The sequence below is a fragment of the Phyllostomus hastatus genome, unplaced genomic scaffold (assembly GCF_019186645.2).
Source record: "Phyllostomus hastatus isolate PE091 unplaced genomic scaffold, TTU_PhHast_1.1 phas_contig_65, whole genome shotgun sequence".
Taxonomy (NCBI): Eukaryota; Metazoa; Chordata; class Mammalia; order Chiroptera; family Phyllostomidae; genus Phyllostomus; species Phyllostomus hastatus.
This window is the reverse complement of record NW_025333932.1, coordinates 7,933,461-7,955,321: the sequence shown is the minus strand read 5'-3', so window position 1 is coordinate 7,955,321 and position 21,861 is coordinate 7,933,461. Positions and strand designations below refer to the sequence as shown.

At 38.1% G+C, this 21,861-nt stretch overlaps 1 protein-coding gene across 3 annotated transcripts in view; it reads right to left on the bottom strand.

The window, feature by feature from the left end:
• PKIA (cAMP-dependent protein kinase inhibitor alpha) overlaps positions 1-21,861 on the bottom strand; it is a 106,653-nt gene that overhangs the window by 26,445 nt on the left and 58,347 nt on the right. For 2 of the 3 annotated variants that reach the window (XM_045849483.1, XM_045849484.1), the window contains one exon: positions 7,833-7,959. The exons of the other annotated variant lie outside the window; for it this stretch is intronic. The gene's annotated coding sequence lies outside the window, so the exon portion shown is untranslated. The remainder of the gene's footprint in view (positions 1-7,832; positions 7,960-21,861) is intronic. 3 annotated transcript variants of the gene reach the window in all.

The following is a 21,861-nucleotide window of genomic DNA, read 5'->3' as shown; positions in this document are numbered from 1 at the left end:
GAGTGAACAGCCAATGAAATCCCAGCTTATATGAAGTTTGGAGGCCAAATAGTGTAGAGGACATTGAAAAACAGATGATGAGGAGATTGCATTAGGATAAGGTCCCTGGGATCTACGCAGACACCTAGGCTGCTGTGGCCCACCAACCGGTGCCTGCCACAGGATACTGGGAGAGTTACATCACCAGCTCTCTACTTTATTAGCCCAGCACTAGGAGGAACCCAGATACTTGAAGTCACTGGGGGGAATAGAGACAAAGAGAGACACACAGAGGTGGCATACACCTGCTGGGACTATGGACACTGGCTAGGTCATTACCAGAGACATTGGGGAGCAGGGCAATACCTGGAGAAGAGGGAAGAGCTGGGATGTGTTGGACCCTGACCCAGATAGTCTAGAGACTTGTTAGAAAGTTGGGCTGTGTGAAAAGCTGTGTGCTTGTTAAGAATGGCAGGCAGCTGCTTTGTAAGGAACTCTCTCAGAGCAGCTTGCTCTCCCCAAAGGTGATTTGAGCTTCCAGCCTGCACTTGACTCAGGCCGCTAGCCTGGCAGCTGAGTCATGCCACTTGCATGGTGGCTGACTGGTAACACTCGCCCTGCAGCTGATTCTTGTGGCACCACTTAACATGAGGCTGATTTGAGCTCAGTGCCAGAGCTTGAATCTTCCAGCTTGCCCATAGGCTGAGTGGTGCGGCTTGCCTGGCCATGGGCTCTGGCCAGAGTGGGCTCAAAAAGAGCAAAGAAGAGGTACACTGCACAGACCTCAGTGGAACTGGTGAATTAAAGGCACAGGACTGGTGCAGATGGACAGTGGGGACCTGGCAGCTCAGAGAACCTAGACTGGAGGCTGGACTACTGTGAATATTGTGGCCCACACCTGGCTCCCACCCTTGCAAAACCATAAGAAGGGAGAAAAGTGAAGGGAGAAAAGTGAAGAATGCACAGCACCTCTCTTCCTGTGGTATCCAGGAAAACTAGCAGAACTTGATCAATGGGTTTGAAGTCAGTAGGAGGCTTATTTTTTTTCTTTCTTCTCTCTCTTTTTTTTCTTCCCCAAGTGAGATAATAAAACAAGAAGTTGTGAAAGATACAGAGACAAATCCAAAGGGGGATCACAAAGCTAACCACAAAAACTGAGAAACTGAGACAAATGTCACTTTGCTATCCCATAGAACTGGCATTTTATTGTTTATTTCTCTTATTATTTTTCATTATTTTTACTTCTTTTATTTTATTAGCATTTTTTAAAAAATTTTAAATTAACAGTTTTTAAAAGATTTTATTTATTTATTTTTAAAGAGAGGGGAAGGGAAGGAGAAAGAGAGGAAAAAAAAATCAATGTGTGCTTGCTTCTTATGTGCCCCCTACTGAGGACCTGGCCTGCAACCCAGGCATGTGCCCTGACTGGAATCTAACCAGCAACCCTTTGGCTCACAGGCCACGCTCAATCCACTGAGCTACACCAGCCACGGCTTATTAGTATTTTTTAAATTTCTCTTGTTTCTGTTTAGTTTTCTTCATTTTATCTCTCTGTTTAGTTGCATGGTTTGACTGGTTTTCCTTATTCTCTCTTTATTTTATTTTAATTTTCCTTCTTTCACTTCACTTGTGTTCCAATAACAGAGTACTCTTGATCAGGTACTTTCTGTTCTGGTTATCCAAATCATATATTTCTTGTCATATTATTGTTGATCCAGTACTATTATAAATAATTGTTGTTCCATACAATTGTAAATACTACACAGAAACCCTCCTTGATCTAAGGACACTTTACTTTATTCCTGAGCTTTATTATTATTGTGGTTAACTCTATTCTCTCATACACTATGCTTACTTTCTATCCTTTAATCTCACTTTATCTCATCATCTAACCTTGCACAAGTGCTCTGTTTTCTGGATTCAGCTCACAATCCTCCTCCCCCCTAACAAGAGTCTTATCTCTCACCTTTTATGAAAAGTGGGTAGTTGGGTGACACATCACAGTTAACACTATACTTATCCAAAAATCTCCCATCTCTTCTGTACTTGTTGGTACTTTAAATCCAATAGAATACTCTCCTAACTCTCTGTCTTAATCCATTTTGTCTACCCCTCAGCCATTGATCACATACAAGAATAGGTGGGAGCTGCAAACATCAGTATACCTGCTGGAGGAGAGAAACCACCAACAGAGGAACCACCAAAAGGTAAAAACCCAAGTACAACAAGAGAGGCCACACAAACAAAAGAAAGGCAAACCTAGAGCATCCAGACAAGATCAAAGAGACCACACCACTGAATCCCACAGAATTCCTACCACAGAAGTTCACCCTACAAAGACGGCTAGCAAACTGAAATATCATGAAGCACAGAAACAAACAAAAAGAGTCAACTAAAATGGGGAGACAAAAAAAAAGAACATGCAATCAAAAAAAATGAAAGACTCCCTACTAAAAAAGCTAAATGAAATGGAGGCAAGCAAACTATCATATACAGAATTCAAAATAATAGTTATAAAGATGCTCAAGGAACTCACTGACAACTACAAGGAACTGAATGAGAACTACAACAGTATGTGAAAGGAAACAGAAACTATAAACAAAACCAGGAAGAAATGAACAATAACATCTCAGAAATAAAAAACACACTAGAAGGAATTACAAGTAAGCTGGATGAAGGAGAGGATCGAATCAGTGAGCTGGAGGACAAGATAAGAAAAAACACCTAGATAGAGCAAGAAAAGATACTCAGAAGCAATGAAGAGGAGTCAAGGGAACTGCAGGACAACATGAAATGTAATAATATCCATATAAAAGGGATACCAGAAGGAGAAGAAGAAGAGCAAGGGATAGAAAACTTGTTCGACAAAGTAATGATGGAAAACTTCCCTAATTTGATGAGAGAAAAAGTCACACAAATCCAGGAAACATAGAGAATCCCAATCAAGAGGAACCCAAAGAGTCCCACTTCAAGACACATCATAATTAAAATGGCAAAATTCCAAGATAAAGAGAGTCTTAAAGGCATCAAGGGAGAAATAGGAAGTAACGTACAAGGGAGCCCCAATAAGACTAGCAGCTGACTTTTCAATGGAAACACTCCAAGCCAGAAGAGAATGGCCTGGAATATTCCAAGTAATGAAAACCAAAGGCCTGAAAGCAAGAGTACTTTATCCAGCAAGGCTCTAAATTAAAAAGAAAGGTGAAATAAGGAGTTTCTCAGATAAAAGAAGCTTCAAAGAATACACCTCCACCAATCAGCAGGGCAAGATATGTTAAAGGGACTGCTTTAAGAGAAGAGAGAAAAAGAGTGAGAGAGAGGAAGACAAGTACCAAAAAATGGCAATGAATAAGTACCTATCAACAATAACTTTAAATGTAAATGGATTAAATACTCCAATCAAAACATTGAACAATGTCCTAGATCAAATGGACTTAACTGACACATATATAGAGAGAGCCTTTTATCCTAAAGAAACAAAATATACATTCTTTTCAAATGCACATGGAACATTTTCAAAGATAGACCACATGATAGGACACAGAACAAAACTCAACAAATTCAATAAAATTGAAATCATATCAAGCATTTTCCCTGACTACAAAGAATCTAGAAACCAACCTCAAGAAAGAACTCAAAAACACTCAAACTCATGGAGACTGAAGAGCATACTATTAAACAATGAATGGGTCAAGAATTAAATTAAAGAAGAAATCAAGAAGTTCTGGAAACAAATGAAAATAAACTCACAACAATCTAAAATTTATGGGATACAGCAAAGGAAGTCCTGAGAGGGAACTTTATAGTGATACATGCCTACCTAAAAAGGATAGAAAGATTTCAAATAAACAACCTAACAAGAACTGGAGGAATAACAACAAAGACAGCCTGGAGCAAGTAGAAGGAAGGAAATAACCAAGATCAGAGCAGAATTAAATGACAGAGAGACTAAAAGCACAATTTTAAGGATCAATAAATCCAGGAGCTGGTTCTCTGAAAATATAAACAAAATCAACAAGCCTTTAAGTAGACTCATCAAGAAAAAAAGAGAGAGGACCCAAAAAAACACAATCAGAAACAGAAGAGGAGAAATTACTACTGATAGCACAGAAATACAAAGGATTGTTAAGAAAGTACTACAAGGAACTGTATGCCAAGAAATTTGAAAACCTAGGTGAAATGGATAAATTTCTAGAAAAATATAATCTTCCAAACTGAATGAAGAAGCAGAAAGCCTGAACAGACCAATAACAGCTGGTTAAATTGAAGCAGTAATCAAAAAACTCCTGGCACACAAAAGCCCTGGACCAGATGGTTTCACAGGAGAATTCTACAAAGCATTTAAGGAAAAGCTAACCCCTATCCTTCATAGACTATTCCAAAAAATCCAAGAAGATGGAAGACTGCCAAACTCATTTTATGAAGCCAGCATCATCCCAATCCCAAAACCAGATAAAGACACAACAAAGACAGAAAACTTCAGGCCAATATCACTGATGAACATAAATGCTGAAATCCTCAACAAAATATTGGCAAACTGCATCCAACAATACATTATAAAGATCATATGCCATAATCAAGTGGGATTCATCCCAGGGATGCCAGGATGGTGCAATATTCACAAATCAATAAATGTAATACATCACATACACAAAAGCAAAAACAAAAATCACACGATCATATCAACAGATGCAGAAAAATCATTTGATAAGGCTCATCAGCCATTTATGATTAAAACACTCAGCAAAGTGGGAATAGAGGGAGCATTCCTCAATACGATAAAGGCCATATACAAGAAACCTACAGACAACATCATACCAACAGACAAAAACTAAAAACTTTCTCACTAAGATCAGAAACAAGACAAGGCTGTCCACTTTTACCACTTCTATTCAACATAGTATTGGAAGTCCTAGCCACAGAACTCAGACAAGAGAAAGAAATAAAAGGCATCCTATTTGGAAAAGAGGAAACAAAACTCTGATTGTTTGCAGATAACATGATAGTGGATACAGAAAATCCTATAGACTCCACCAAAAAACTGCTCCACCTAATAAATGAATTTGGAAAAAAAGTGGGATACAAAGTCAATATTCAGAAATCAAAAGCATTTTTGTATACCAGCAACAAAATATCAGAAACAGAAATCAGGAAAAAATTTTATTGTATAAAGCAACAAGAAAAACAAAATACCTAGGAATAAAGCTAACTAAGAAGATAAAAGACCTGTACTCAGAAAACTACACAACACTGAAGAAATTAAGGAAGACACAAGTAAATGGAAGCATATATTGTGTTCATGGATTGGAAGAATTAACATCATCAAAATGTCCATACTACCCAAAGCAATTTTTAGATTTAATGTGATGCTCATTAAAGTACCAATGGCATATTTCACAGCTATAGCACAAACACTTCAAAATTTATATGGAACCATAAATGACTTTGAATAGCTGCAGCAATTTTGAGAAAGGAATAAAGTAGGATGTATCACAGTACCTGATATCAAACTGGATTACAAGGCCACTGGAATAAAAACAGCCTTGTACTGGCATAAGAACAGCCACATAGACCAATGGAACAGAATAGAGAGCCCAGAAATAAACCCAAGCCTCTGTATCAATTAGTATTTGACAAATGAGGCAGCAGCTTAATATGGAGCAAGAACAGCCTCTTCAACAAATGGTATTGGGAGAGCTGGACAGCTACGTGCAAAAAATGAAGCTCTACCACCAACTTACACAGACAAAAATAAATTTAAGGTGGATAAAAGATTTAAATATAAGTTGTGACACCATAGAAGTTCTTCATAAGAATATAGGCCGGAAAATCTCAGATATTGCACATAGCAATATTTTCACTGATATGTCCCTTAGGGCAAGGGACATAAAGGAGAGAATAAACAAATGGGACCTCATCAAAATAAAAATCTTATGCACGTCTAAAGTAAACAGCATTAAAATGAAAAGAGAACCAACAGTATGGGAAAACTAATTTGCAGATGATACCTCAGACAAGGGTTTGATCTCCAAAATATATGAAGAACTCACACAACTCAACTCTAGGAAGACAAGCAACCCAATTAAAAAATGGGCAAGGACTTGAAAATACATTTCTCCAAGGAGGACATACAAAGTATCCAGAGAGATATGAAAAGATTCTCAGCATTGCTAGCTATCAGGGAGATTAAGTTAAAATAATGAGATACGACTTCACACCACACAGAATGGCCATCATAAACAAATCAACAAACAACAGGTGTTGGAGAGGATGCAGAGAAAAGGGAACCCTAGTGCACTGTTGGTGGGAATGTAGACTGGTGCAGCCACTATGGAAAACTCTATGGAATTTCCTCAGAAAACTAAAAATAGAACTGCTTTTTGACCCACTAATTCCACTGATGGGATTATATCCTAAGAACCCTGAAACACCAATCCAAAAGAACCTATGCACCCCAATGTTCATAGCAGCACAATTTACAGTAGCCAAGTGCTACAATCAACCTAAGTGTCCATCAGTGAATGAATAGATAAAAAAAACTGTAGTACATTTACACAATGAAATACTATGCAGCAGAGAAGGAGCTCCTACCCTTTGTGACAGCATGGATGTAACTGGACAGCATTATACTGAGTGAAATAAGCAAGGTGGTAAAGGACGGATACTATATGATCTCACATTTAAGTGGAACCTAATTAACAAAACAAACAAGCAAGCAAAATATAACCAGAGACACTGAAATAAAGAACAATCTGACAGTAACCAGAGGGGAGGAGGGAGGGGTAATGGGGGGAAGGGAAGAAGGTTTTTCAGGAACTACAAGGACACATGGACAAAATCAAGGGGGGTGGAATAGGGGAGAGAGGTGGAGATAACTGTGGTCGGGGGGGAGAGGTGGGGAGAGAAGGCAGAAAACTATATTTGAACAACAATAAACTTTAAAAAAAACCAGTAGGACTAATATAGGTAGTATGCTGAAGTGTAATGGGGTGATATGTAAATGGCTAAAACTAGAAAAATTCTGTCTGTTATATCAAAAGTCTGAGGTCCATACTTTCATCTCATAGATACTTCTGCCATAGACCTTGGCAGATCTAGACTTTTGGTTCTGTGTTGGCTTTATAATTAGCCTTAGAGTCATGGGGATTTATCTATACTTTAAACAAGTTTTATTGTTTACATTCCAAGTATCAGTTACAGTGCTGGGTCCTTCTAATACAGAAGTAAACACACAGGAACTACAATGATAAATACCTTTTCTACCATATTAACCTTTTTTTCATTAATCATCCATCAGTCATCCAACACGTCTTCACATTGAGTACTAACTAGGGGTCAGGTGTTAATCCTGGAGGATATAACTGTGAATGAGATGGACAGGCCCTGATTTTGATGTCACTAGGGTCTTTTATCTTGCCATAAAATGGGATATCTTCATTATTCCCTTTGCTCTAAATTTTTTAATCTCAAGTTGCTAATGAAGATAAAATTGTTGTCTTTAGTTTTGCTAAGCAGCTATATCAAGAAGACAATCTATGAAGATTATTTGTCTTAGGAGAAAGTACCCAAAGGGTTAATCTGCTTTCTACTTAAACTCTGGGGAGTAAGCCATAGCCACCAAGATCACTAAGTGTACTCAGCAACAATGAGCTAAAAATGGAAAAAAAGCATCATACTGTTATTGTATCCCTTTTCCTCTAAGGAATTATCTGATAAACACCACAAACTCCAAGGGAATTGCAAACAGCTTCCTGTAGGGTAGGTTATATATCCACTTTTTTCCAAGCAGACATATGTCCAGCCATCACCACACTTTATTTAAGGTGGTTGCAAGTATGAGATTGAGGTCCTACCTGAGTGGAAACCTTCTTGTCCTTAATTCATTGGCTATGCTGGATTTTTTTTCTTTGATCAGACCTTCAGACTTCTACCAGAAATTGCTCCTTTGGGGAAACCAGGCCTTCCCAGAAACTCAAGAAACTGAAATGGAGACAGCAGGAGAAAGGGAAATTAACTACACATATAGATCTCAGTTTTTTAAAGTCTTAAGTAAATGTTCAAGCACAGACTTGTAAACAGTTTAGTAAAAAATTAAGGGAAATTCAGTTTATAAGTCTGAATACTCACAAAGTGAACACATGAAAAGAGTCCAGGTAGCATTTGGGTCTTCTAGCCAAGCAAAGACTTCAGAAAAAGCCCAGGTATCATTTGTTCATTAAGACGTAAAGTGACAGCAAAAAGACAAGTTTTCTTATCTTTTTAAAAAAAAGTTACCTCCTTTCTTTAATTTTTGCCTAGATTTTCAGGAAATTATTGATTTGACTAAATTTAATTACTCATGAAAATAAACATAGGAACTTGCAGAAGGATATTTCACAGAGACCTTTAATGTGCAATGTCCATTGCATACAAGCACTGTGACACACAAAAGTATACATGTGCATACATGAGCATGGGTGCACTTGCGTCTCTTTTTGTGATGGCATGGAGGGAAGAGGCTAAATCTGTTGACTGCCAATCAGTGGTTTAGAAAGATAGTTATTAGGGTAAAGGGAAGGCTACAACAAGTGAAGCAATAAAATCCTGTGGCTGTGCTTCCAAAATAATAATCACAGTGTTTTGAGTAACTAAAGGAGTAAGTGGTCTCCTCAAATTATAGTCACACCTGTTCCAGAACATCTGCCTATAAATTCCACACCATTATTCATGGAAAACAAGTGGCAGTATCTCTCCTTCCCTTTCTCCATTGGCCATTCTCACATACATTATTTTTCTCCTTAAAGTTATGCTCTTTCCTACTGTTTGAAAACATTAGGATCTAGGAGGAATGACACATAATGTGCACCATCTTGGTACTTCTACTAGTGATGGCTGTGTAAAGAGCATTGGATTATTGGGGGTCATAAATTGTTTGGGCCTGTATTTCTTAATGAATATGTAACTATTCTTGATCTTTATTAATATTGATGTGGAAAGAAAAAATTAAGTAACTCTGAAAGGATTTGTAACATTAATCCAAAAAGCAATAGTTCTTAGTATCACCTCTTTGGAAGAACCCACTGAATAAATCAGACAAATTGTCTTTAAATGCTGACTTATTTTCACTGTTTAATCTTTTATATGACTCATGTATACCACAGGCATGATTCCACTCCAAAGGCAAAGATGATCTTCAACATTGATTGTAGGCAAAGACTAAAGTACAGGGAAATATTAATGCCAGATGCTGTAAACAATTTTAGTAAATGAATTTTATGTTATCAAAATTGATGTATCTTTATTCCAGCCTATAAAGGCTTCACTTTCATACATCTCCTAACCAACTTTTTCCAAAACCTCACAAGGAAATAACACTATCATTTCATTTATGTTCATCAATTTATTTTTAAGTATATTTTACTGATTATGCTATTATGGTTTTCCCAAATTTTTCCCTTTACCCCCCTCTGTCCTGCAGACCCCATTCCTCAGCATTCCCCACCCCTTAGTTCATGTCCATGGGCTGTACATATAAATTCTTTGACTTCTCTGTTTCCTACACCATTCTTAACCTCTCCCTGTCTATTTTAAGCCTACCAATTATGCTTATTCCCTGTACCTTGTCCTCCATCTTCCCTTCCTCCTCCCCACTGAAAACCCTCCATGTGATGTCCATTTCTCTGATTCTGTTCCTCTTCTAGCGGTTTGCTTAGTTTTTCATTTTTATTTTTTTTTGGTTCAGTTGATAGTTGTGGGTTTGTTGTCATTTTACTGTTCATAGTTTTTGATCTTATATTTCTTAGGACCTCCATCCAAGATCACTCTGTCCAGCAAAGCTATCATTTAGAATGGAAGGGAAGATAAAGTGCTTCTTTAATCAGGTCAAGTTAAAGGGGCTCATCATCACCAAGCCCCTATTATATGAAATGTTAAAGGGACTTATGTTCATCAATTTAAATTGAAGTTGACATTTATAGTTTCCAATGATATTGGCATGTGTGTTACTTTTACAAATTGCTTCTTTGGCAAAATCTGATCTTCACAGGGACCTAAAAAGCCATTGTCTTATATAGCTTTGTAGGTAGATTGCCAAGCATTTTACTTAGAATGTTGAAAAGGCCATTCTTTCTCTGTCTTTGCTATTCAAAGGTCACTCACTATCTTACTTTTTATTAGGAAACTTGCAAATGTTTCATAAAGTTATACTACTTAATGTTATTTAATGTGATTAAAATTCAACATTCTGTCTATAATATGGTTCTAATCTTACATTATTTTTATTGGTGCCAAATATGGAAGTTATCAAAAGAGTTTTATGCTTAACTTTTAAAAATAGTAAAAATAAGTTATTCAACAACATTTTTCCTTGTTTTTTTAAACAGCATTTTATTCCTAGGCAGGGCACACCCATGAGTTGACCTTTTTTTTTCCCCTTGTACACTTTACTCATCTGTTGCACTAACTTATGTTTGTTCTACTTCTCAAAAAGTAGCATTAAATCATTCATCCATGTACTTATTTGTTAAATGAAACTTTTTAAATTTATTTTTATTTTTTTTATTTTTTATTGTTGTTCAAGTACAGTTGTCTCCATTTTACCTCCGCCACTCCCCGCAACCCCAGCTAGCCCCACTTCCCACCCTTGATCCTACCCTGCTTTGGTTTTGTCTATGTGTCCTTTGTACATGTTCCTGAAAACCCTTCCCCCTTTTTTACCCCCATATCTCCTCTCACCTCTCTTCTGGTTATTGGTCAGTTTGTTCATAATTTCAATGTCTCTGGTTATATTTTGCTTGCTTGTTTGTTCTGTTGATTAGGTTTCACTTATAGGTGAGGCCATAAGGTATCTGTCTTTTACCACCTGGCTTATTTCACTTAGCATAATGCTCTCCAGTTCCATCTATGCTAATCTTTATTGAACTACTACAAATGACAAACAGAAAAGGCAGAAAACTCATCTGGGTTGCAATGGAAGTAATGATTTAGGTTAAAATCTTTCCTGATAATAGGTGTAACTCAATTTATTGGAAATCGCATTTCATTGTGAGGATTTACAGACTCAGGGAAAATCAACACCTAAATAATAAGAAATAAAAATAATAGCCACAGCCCTGGCTGGCATAGCTCAGTGGATTGAGCATGGGCTGCGAACCAAAGTGTCACAGGTTCAATTCCCAGTCAGGGCACATGCCTGGGTTGCAGGCTACAGCCCCCAGCAACTGCACATTGATATTTCTCTCTCTCTCTCTTTCTCCCTCCCTTCTCTCTCTAAAAATAAATAAATAAATCTTTAAAAAAATAATAGCCACATATTTAGTTCCTGCTTTACATCTGACAGTAAAAGAAATCTCTAAAATCATAGTGATGCTTTGAAGATTGTTGATATAAATAACTGTAATCTCCTTACATATGAAAATAACAAGGCTCAGAGATATCAAGATACTTGCCTAAAGTGAAATGGCCCAGAAATGGAAGAGCTGGAATTAGCATCTTAGACTTCATAATGCCACACTCTATGCTCTTAATCACAATACATGTGTATCTCATGTGTATCACTGTGTGTGTGTGTGTGTCTGTGTGTGTGTGTGAGAGAGAGAGAGAGAGAGAGAGAGAGAGAGAGAGGGAATTAGTTTAATAGAGAACTTCTGAGAAATGGCAAATATTGCCAGGTTTCCATCAACCAATAATTTAAGAGTTAAAAACTATGCTAATAATTGGTAGTCACATCACTAAACTAAGGATCTTTGACTTTTGAACTAAGAAAACAAAGGCTTTCAGAGGGTTAGTCCAAATTTTATATTTACATAAGATAGTTATTACACAGGGCCAAAGATGAATTTAATAACTGAAGAGCTCTGAAAATAATGGAAACATTCACACTAGCATAATTTCATGATGTGGATAATAGGGGATATAAGAAGCTGGAAAATATACCTGCATATTCATTTGTTTTCATTCTGTGAAGGACAAATTAAGTGAATAAAAATGAGAAAAGTACCTGGCTGGCGTAGCTCAGTGGATTGAGTGCGGGCTGCGAACCAAAGTGTCGCAGGTTCGATTCCCAGCCAGGGTACATGCCTGGGTTACAGGCCATAACCCCCAGCAACCGCACATTGATGTTTCTCCCTCTCTCTCTCTATCTCCCTCTCTTCCCTCTCTAAAAATAAATAAATAAAACCTTTAAAAAATGAGAAAAGTAGAACAGAGTGGTTAGCAATTTTGGAACTTTGCTTAATCTCCATACTAGGAAATATTAAACAAACAAAAAAATCTTGAAATTATATATTTAAAGCACTAACATGTGCATATGGTCTCTGTACTGAATAACATGGAAGTATGAACTGTTAAAAAAGTTTAATCTTCTCTGATGATAGAATCATTTTTTATTTGAAAGTATGAAATATAATAGTCAGAAACCCTTAAGAAAAGGGGTAAAAGAAACTACATTAATCTTCTTAAAAATAAAAATTATAAAATAATATGTGATATGTTAAAGAATGCTTTGAAAACAAATAGAAAATTCTCATTACTATTACAGAGCTCCTAAAATTTTATTTTGGTTTAGTTTTTAAGAAATATTTTCATGTTTACACAGGGGTTGTCAGAAGGTAAACAGTATTTTAAAATCAGCTTTCTCCATTCTTCCTTCATTAAGAATTATTATATTTTGCCATACAGTCTTATAACTATAATAGAATAACTAATTTTCTACTAAGTAGATATAATTTTACTTTAATAAAACATTTTCCTATTGTTGACTATTAAAGGTGGTTCCAATTTTTTTGTTATTAGAAATGACATGCCCATAAGCACCTTTATTTATATAACAATTTTCTAAATATAAATTATTAGAAATTTCTAGAATTTTAATTAATGTGTAGAAACCATGAACATTTTTACTTTTTTAGAGATTTCCAAATTACTTTTCAAAAGATCAAACCAAATTATATTCAAAGAACTTTGTAGGGAGAGGTGGGGTGGTGGGGAGGGGTGAGGGGGAAAGGCAGAAAACTGTACTTGAAAAACAATTTAAAAAAAGAACTTTGCCAACAAAATATATATATTAATAAACTGAAAACTCATGTTCAATTTCTTTAAATATTTTATAACTAATGATGTTGAACATTATACATATAATATGTACATATATGTGTAAAGTACTAATTATTTTCTCTTGTTTGTCATTTCTCACTATTTTTTGTCTTTTTGTAAGAGAGCTAAAGAAAAATCATGTGGCAGGGAAAATTGATATTCTAATAAATCAAACCAAGTTCAAATGAATTTTTAAGACTGGAAATCTGTCCTGACTTACCAGTAAGTTCCTTCTAATTCTCCTTAATGACTATTTTTTATTTTATTTTTGAAATTATATGTTATCAATTATGTTATTACAGTTCTGATTTTTCCCCCTTTGCCTCCCTCTACCCAGTACCTGCCACTTTCTTAGGTCTTAGGATATCCCCTCACCATTTTTCATGTCCATGGGTCATGAATATAAGTTCTTTGGCTACTCCATGTCCTATACTGTACTTTACATCCACATGGCTATTCCATGTCTACCTATTTGTACTTCTCAATCCCTTCACTTCTTCATCCATTCCCCCACAGTCCCCTCCCATCTGGCAACCATCAAAAGCTCTCTGTATCCATGATTCTGTCTCTATTCTTTTTGTTTGCTTGGTTTGTTTTTCAAATTCCATTAATTAGATGTATTTTTGCCATTTTATTATTCATAGTTTTGATCTTTTTCTTAAATAAATCCCTTTAACATTTCATATAATAATGGTTTGGTCATGATGAACTCCTTTAGTTTTTCCTTGTCTGGGAAGCTCTTAATCTACCCTCCTATTCTAAATGATAGCTTTGCTGGGTAGAGCAATCTTGGCTATGGGTCTCTGCTTTCCATCACTTTGAATATTTCTTGCCAATCCTTTCTAGCCTGCAAAGTTTCTTTTAAGCAACCAGCTGACAGTCTTATGGGAACTCCCTATAGGTAACTAACTGCTATTATCTTGCTGCTTTTAGAATTCTCTCTTTATCTTCAACCTTTGACATTTTAATTATGATGTGTCTTGGAGTGGGCCTCTTCACATCCATCTTGTTTGGAACTCTGTGTTTCCTGGACTTGCATGTCTATTTCCTTCACCAAATTTGGGAAGTTTTCTTTCATTATTTTTTCAAATAGATTTGAAACAAATCTATTTGATTTTTTTCTCCTCTCCTTCTGGTACCCCTATGATGTGAATGTTGGACCTCTTGAAGTTGTCCCAGAGGCTGCTTACACTTTCCCCATTTGGGGGGATTCTTTTTTCTTCTTGTTCTGATTGGTTGTTTTTTGCTTCTTTATGTTCCAAATCATTGATCTGATTCTTGTCTTCATCCACTCTACTGTTGTTTCCCTGTAAATTGTTCTTTGTTTTAATTAGTGTATCCTTTTTTCCTGACTGGATCTTTTTTATGCTGTTGAGGTCCTCACTAAGTTCCTTGAGCATCCTTATAAATAGGTTTTAAACTCTGCACTTGATAGATTGCTTATTTCTATTTTGCTTGTCTCTTTTCCTGCAGTTTTGATCTGTACTTTCATTTGGGCCATACTTTTTTGTCTCTTCATCTTGGCAGCCTCTCTGTATTTGCTTCTATGTATTAGGTAGAACTGCTTTGACTTCATGTCTTGGTAGTGTGGCCTAATGTAGTTGGTATCCTGCGGAGTCCAGTGGCAGAGCCTTCCCTATAGGTGTACCTTTTGTGTGGGCTGAGTACACTTCTCTATTTTAGTTGAGCCTTGGTTGCTTTTGGCAGATCAATGGGAAAGAGTTACCCAGGCCATTCAGCTGCAAGCACCAGCTGTGACCAATTACTACCAACCTATCCATGGAGGATAAGCTGTGCAGGAACAGGGTGGTGGTACTCTGATGCGGTCTGTAGCTGTCCACTGGATGTGCTGACTCGGAGGTGTCCTGAGTAATGCAGACCAAGGTCAGCCCCCAACAATGTTTTGCTCAGGGCCACTCTGCCTGACCTTATAAAGCAATCTTAGATAGCTGCTACTTATGCTGGGCTTGGAGATTCCCAGGCAAAGCCAAGCTATGAATCTAGGCTAGCTGCTGCTATTCAGGCCTGGGGCTCATTGAGGCCAACTATTGCTTATTTGATAGGATATGAGAAGTCATGAAGCATGAACCAAGATAAGCCATTCATATGGAAAAGAAGCTTGGGTGGGCCCATACATTGTGTGGGGAAGAGTCTCTAGGGATCTCCAAAGTGGGTCAAAAAGTGTTATCAAGTTGATGGAGTCTCGGATATGGCACCAGTTTACCAGCTCTGTGGGAGGAGGGTTCAGAAGGACAATGGCCTCTATTCACCTTGATGCCAGACACTTCAGTTCCTCCCTGTATGCCGTGGTGCTTTTCAAAGTGCTACCTCAGTGCTGGAGCTTAGAAGGAGTGAGTCTGAGTAGGTGAATCCATGTGTAGGCTCTTTAAGAGGAACTGCTTAAGGCTCCAACACTTTCTTCCATTGACTCTATTCACACTGGTTTTGAAGCCAGAAATTGTGGGGCCTTATCTTCCTGGTATGGGAACCCTAGGCTGGGGGGATTGGTGTGGGAAGGGACTCCTCACTTCTGAGATATCCCTCCTGAATTTTTATCTAGCACACATGGGTGAGAAACCAGCCAGTTCCATGTCTGCACCCCTCCTCCAGTGTGTATGGATGTGGTTTCTTTAGATGTGGTTTCTTTAATTCTGTGGTTGTCTGACTCGATTCAACTTGATTTCTGATGGTTTTGAGTGATGGTTGTTCTGTATTTTAGTTGTCATTTTGATGTGTTTCTGTGAAGACATGAGCCATGTCTGCTTATCTTGGCTAGAAGTCCTCTCCTTAATGACTATTTTTTTAAAAGCCTTCTCTACTTTCCTCAAGTATCCGTCTGTTGTCTCTACTTTCTTTGCTGTCAGCTGATGAGTTGCCTCATATCTCACTAAGAAAATAGAAATCAGTAAATAGCCCACTGTCCAGTCCATTAGTTCATTAACATTCACACTAATCTTTGTATTTCCTTTTATTACAAGAGTTAAAGTTAAAGTTAAAATACCATTTGCATTACCTATGGTATGTATTCCATTTTCTCTCATCTTTTCAAGTACTTCACAGCACTGCATTTTCTATGAGCTATCTTCCTTATGAATTATTACCATCAAAATTCAAACTCATTTTAGACGAGTAGTCACACCTACTTAGAAAGCATACATACAACATGAAACCCTCCCTTGATTCTTGCATATCTTCTCTATCTACTTCATGGCTGAGCTTTTCAAAGTTATCTTCATATATCATTTCTATTTCTGGTCTCATTAACTCTATAAGTTATTTCATCTGGCTTCTCTAGCTCCAACTTCCTTGCCCAGTGTGCTGAAGTTTTCCTGATGAAGGTTACCAGAGATCTCCATGTCAGCACAGTCACTAGATAGTTCTTGTCCCCATATTTTTAGGCTCTTTTCTTTAAAAAAATAAAACAAAAAACTATTTGTTTTTATGCTTGTGTATATTTATATTCTCACAATATTCTACCTGACTGTATTTTACTGGCTCTTCTTCTTTAATCTGATTTTTAAACATTCTGCTAGTTTCATTTATCATCAGTGGCATATACAACTACACAAAGGATTATTCTCAACATTTCAGTTTCATATAACAATACTAGTCACAACAGCCAATACCTCTATAATGCTTACCAGGTACCAGACACTATTCTAGGACACTGTTTTATATATATGAGTTTATCCTTCTCATAAACCTGTGAGATAAGCTTTATTATTTTTACCATAATGCAAAAGAGGAAACTGAGGCATTGAGAGGTTAAGCATTATTTCCCCAAGGTCACATGATCAGTAACTGGTGATGCCCTTAGCTGAGTTAATGCTAGAACTTTAGAGTAGGCAAGTTAAATAATGTCTTACTGATTGGCTTCAAGTGAACAAAATTTAATTAATGCTTTGTAAAATATCAGAAAACAATGGATATTCTGTATTGAATGGGAACAAGCAAGTCAAGTATCAGTGACTAAGTATAATTAATGTTATTGAATGAAATTATTTGTTCTTTTTAAACTTCAAAGATTTTATTTATTTCTTTTAGAGAGAGGGAAGGGGAAGAAAAGCAGGAGAGAAGTATCAATGCTAGAGAGAAACATGAATTGATTGCTTTTTGTCTGTGCTGGACCAAGCATGGAACCTGCAGAGTTACAGAACCACCATCAATGGGGAAATTCTTCAGAATAGACTTCCAGGTCCAAGATTTCCCCACTGGGTACATTTAAACAGTGAGATGAAAGAGAAACTCCAAATAGAGAATTAAAAGTGTGGGAATTTTGGAGGATAGCACCTGGGAGCAGGACAGAGAGCTTTGACTCTTACTGAGGCCTGGAAAAGAGAAGAGAATTGATCCCCCACCTGTTGTCTGGGCTTGTCCCAGCACCTGTGGGAAGCTTCCTGATTTATCCTCTGATGTTCAGAGCTTCTGAGTTTACTCATACAAAGGGGAAAGTAGAATATATACCCATTCTGAACCAGCAGTGATCCCCCACCCCAAGGAAGCAAGTGCCTAAGTTTCTGGAAAAGACTGAAGGGGTTGGCTGTAATTAGGGGTCACTCTCTTCTCACTGATTACACTACAGACTGCAGAACTGCCAAAGAGGAAAGTTGCTAGTGCTATCTCAACAGACCTGGTCTCATCTTACAGATCTCATCAAAAAGCTCTATAGAGTAACAGCAACCTCAGGGAAGGGCAGAGAAGCTGAAAGGAGGAGGCTAACAACAGGGAGCCCTGGCTCTTAGAACTGCCATTGGCTCCAAGCAGGAAAGAGCTGACTCTCTTACACAGATTGGTCCCTTAATGAAATGGGTGGCTAACTCTTCAGAAACTATTCACTACTGGAAATAATCTTGGACAGATAAAGATGTATGGCACAGGGGTTGGGGAACACATGCACCATCTTCCCTGAAGTCTGAACAGCTCCTCCTAAGGGAGATCCAGGGGTCCCATCCTCCCTGGTGCATTAGAAGCTCTCTCAGAAACAGATGGGTCAGTGGCTAAGTTAAGACTAATAGCAAGACCACAGACAGAATCAGGTGCAGGTGGTACCTCAGTATTTTTGGTCATTAGTTGACCCACCCCTGGGCCTTATGCTGATAAAAAGCCAGCTGTGTAGAGCAGCAAGGACGACCCTGAACACAGTAAGCCTGAAGGAAACATCCACAGACTAGGTCACTTGTAGCTTTAAACAGGCTACCTAGAACTACACAGGGAGAACATCTGACATTAGCCTCCACCAGTTTCAGACACTAGACTTGTGTCCAGAAAGAGAACTTAGAAAGCATACACTAAACTCTCCTGAGATACTTTCCACTATTATTTTTCATTAATTTTTTCCTTTAGCTTTTTAACACTTTTTCCCTTATGTTTGTTCCTTTTCTTATTTTCATTTAAAATTTTATTTTCCCCTTTCTTTGCCATTTTATGGTGATTCTTTGTTTCTAGTCCTTACTTTATTATTTCTCCTCCCTCTATCCTTTCACAATCATCTTTCTTTCCTTGAGTCATCTCATATCCCTTTTTCCTTCCTTATAATATTCTTATTACTTTCTACCTTTATTATTCTTTGCTCATTTGTCATTGATATTGTTGTTGTATTTGGGGGTTGTTTTTGCTTGTGTGGGTTTTGTTTTCTGTGTTATTTTGTTTTCTTCAGTCAGCACCTGTAAAACAGCATACAAGATGTGGTGAGGGTTGTGACTCTCAGTCAGCCAGCTGGAGGGGACAACTCACCAACAAATTGGTCAACAGCAATTGAAACCCAAATACATCAAAAAAGCCCACATAAACTGCATAAAGCGCATTCTGAGAGCATCCATCCCTGTCCTTGTGGGGTGGCCTTCTGTGGTAGGAATCTTCTGGGACTCAGTCACAGTATCCTTGACTCATCCACTGTGACTTAGTCCCAGAAGATTCTTACCACAGAAGGCCACCCCACAAGGACAGGGAGTAGGAGTAGATCAATTTAATACGTAGAAACAAACAGAGTTACCTTCAACTGGGAGACAAAGAAAAAAACCTCAGTTGAAAAGAAAGGAGGAATTCCCAGAAAAAGAGCTAAATGAAATTCAAGTAAGCAATTTATCAGACATAGAATTCAAAGCAATAGTTATAAGGACGCTCAAGGAACTTAGAACCTCAAGGAACTTTATGGGAGCTATAAGGAACTTAGTGAGAACTACATTAGCATGAAAAAGGACATAGAATAAAAACAGGTGGAAATGAAGAATACAATATCTGAAATGAACAATACACTAGAAGGAATTAAAAGCAGGCTAGATGAAGCAAAGGATCTAATCAGTGAGTTAGAACACAAGGGAGAAAAAAAATCCAGTCAGAATAACAAAAAGAAAAAAGACCTAAAAAGAGTGAAGACAGTTTAAAGGAGCTTTGGGACAATGTGAAATGCAACAATATTCACATCATAGGCATAGCAAAAAAGGAAGAAAGGAATAGAAAATTTGTTTGAAAAAAATAATGACAGAAAACTTTTCTAAAATGATGAAGGAAAATGTCAGGCAATTTTGGAATTACAGAGAGTTCCAATCAAGACGAACCCAAAGAGGCCCAATCCAAGACATATTGCAATTTAAATGGCAAAATTTGAAGACAAAGAGATAATCTTAAAGGTAGCAAGTGAGAAACAGGAAGTAACATAGAAGAGAACTCTGATAAGGCTAGCAGCTCCCTTCTCAACAGAAACAGTACACACCAGATGGGAATGCCAAAAAATATTTCAAGTAATGATAAGCAAGGACCTACAACCAAGACTACTCTATACAGCAGGGCTCTCAATTAAAATGGAAGGCCAAATAAAGTGTTTCCCAGATTAAAAAAGGCTAAAGGAGTATATTTCTACCAAACCAGTAACACAAGAGATAATAAAGAGATGGCTTTAAGAAGAAGAGATAGACAAAGAGAGGAACACAGGTACAAAGGGAAAAGTGGCAATGAATGAGTACTTATCAATAATAACATTCAGTATCAGAAAAGATGGCAGAAGAGTGAATGGAAGTAACACAAACCTCCTCCTAGGACCAATCTGGAATTACGATTAAATTGTGGAGATATCACCCAGAACAAACAACTGAACAGTAGCAAAAGAGAAGGCTTATATAACCTTGGATAGTCAAAAGAGTCAGCTTCAGCCCATCCTGGTTGGTAAGGAGTGTGGTGGAGACCTGAGAAGGCTGGCTGCACACCCCCAGGGAGCAGTGCCAGAGGGATAATTAAGTGGCTGCTTGGATCTCCCTGAGAAGAGTGATGTTGGGAACGGCCCTGACTGGTATCAGAGGCTGAAACCCCCACCTAGCTAAAGCTAAGGGAACGCCCTTGGAACCGTGAGCCAGCAAGGAGACAAAAGCTTGTCTTCCTGGCAGGAATGCTGCTTCTGCTGCTTTATTCATGACTGAACCCCAAAAAGCTTGGTCGGTTAGCCAAAGACAGGTAAGATTCCCCACGGGGGGGAACGACCTAAGCCAGGCACGATCACTTTGGGAGGCCCCCCAAAAGAAGGACTTGAGGGGCTGCAGCAAAAGGGGGTGATGGACCCTCACTCCTCGGCTTTGACAAAGTCTGAGTTCTCAGCGTCTGGAAGAAAATCTCCTTATCTCTCGGTTGCCTTAGTTCCCTTGCTCCACCTAAGCCTGAAACAATGACAGGGTGGTGCAGCTCAGTACTGAGAAGTGCGGATTCCCCAGGTGATCAGGCCTAAGAAAGAATATGTAAATTACTGTGAAACCTTCTTTGTTTAGAATGCTCTCAGTTGAATGAGAAGGGTCTTAGGAGGAAGTTATTTTGTTCCTCAGTCTTACAGCTCTTTGACCCCCAACTCAATAGACAGGCAGAGTTCTTTGTTTTCTATAGTTCCTTACTTCCCCCTAATGAGTACTGTACTTTACCTGATTTATTATGCAAAATGAGCCCAATAAAAGCAGGTATGGACTGTAAATCAGCGCGCTCCCCCACTAAGGGGGGTGGCCATTTCGTCCCTACTTCTCCACAGAAACTAGTTTGTCTCTGTGCATGTTTTTTCTCGCGTGTTTATCGTCGAGCCATCCACAGCGTTCCGTGGTCACTGCTGACCGGTGACCCACGCGCAACAGCTGAGATCTAAACCCTAAGCTGGGTTTCCCAGCCTAGAGCACCAGAGCCCAATAAGTACACATATAACAACCAGTGGCAAAAACAGTAGGGTTGCTCTCTGCCAGAGACGGATGGCTAGAGATGCAAAGAGCTGTTTAAATAGGCAATGCACACATTTTCATTTTCAGCCATTTACTCGGGATGCTGGCAAATGTGGGGCAGAGTGGGTAGAGACACCTGAGGGAATACTGGGGACTGAAGCTTTGGGGAGAGAACTGAGAAAGTAGACTCTGGGATGCCAGTGTTGAGTCATCCCCCATAAGGCAGCAGCCATTGTGTTCAAGCAGACCACTCCCCTCTGACCAGCACCAACCTGAGGGAAAACAACAGCAACCACCCTAGGAGGGATTCTGCCCTGATCTATGGTGTTTAAGCCTGACTGCTGAGTGCAGAGTGACTAGCTTAACAACTGAAGGAGACAGCCACAGATAGTAGATACCTGGAAGTCTTGAAGAGGCTGACTATGGTCATACAGGGTCAACATTTGACATCACCAGAGGCAGATCCAGAAAGAAAAAACAGTACTAAATACTAGCAGCTACTGAGATGAAATCCACTATGGTATTCTCCATGATTTGCAATATTTTCTTTCCTGTATAGCTTTTTAACATTCATTTCTTATCCATCAAGTTTATGCATATTCTGCCTTCTTCATTCACTTTTCCA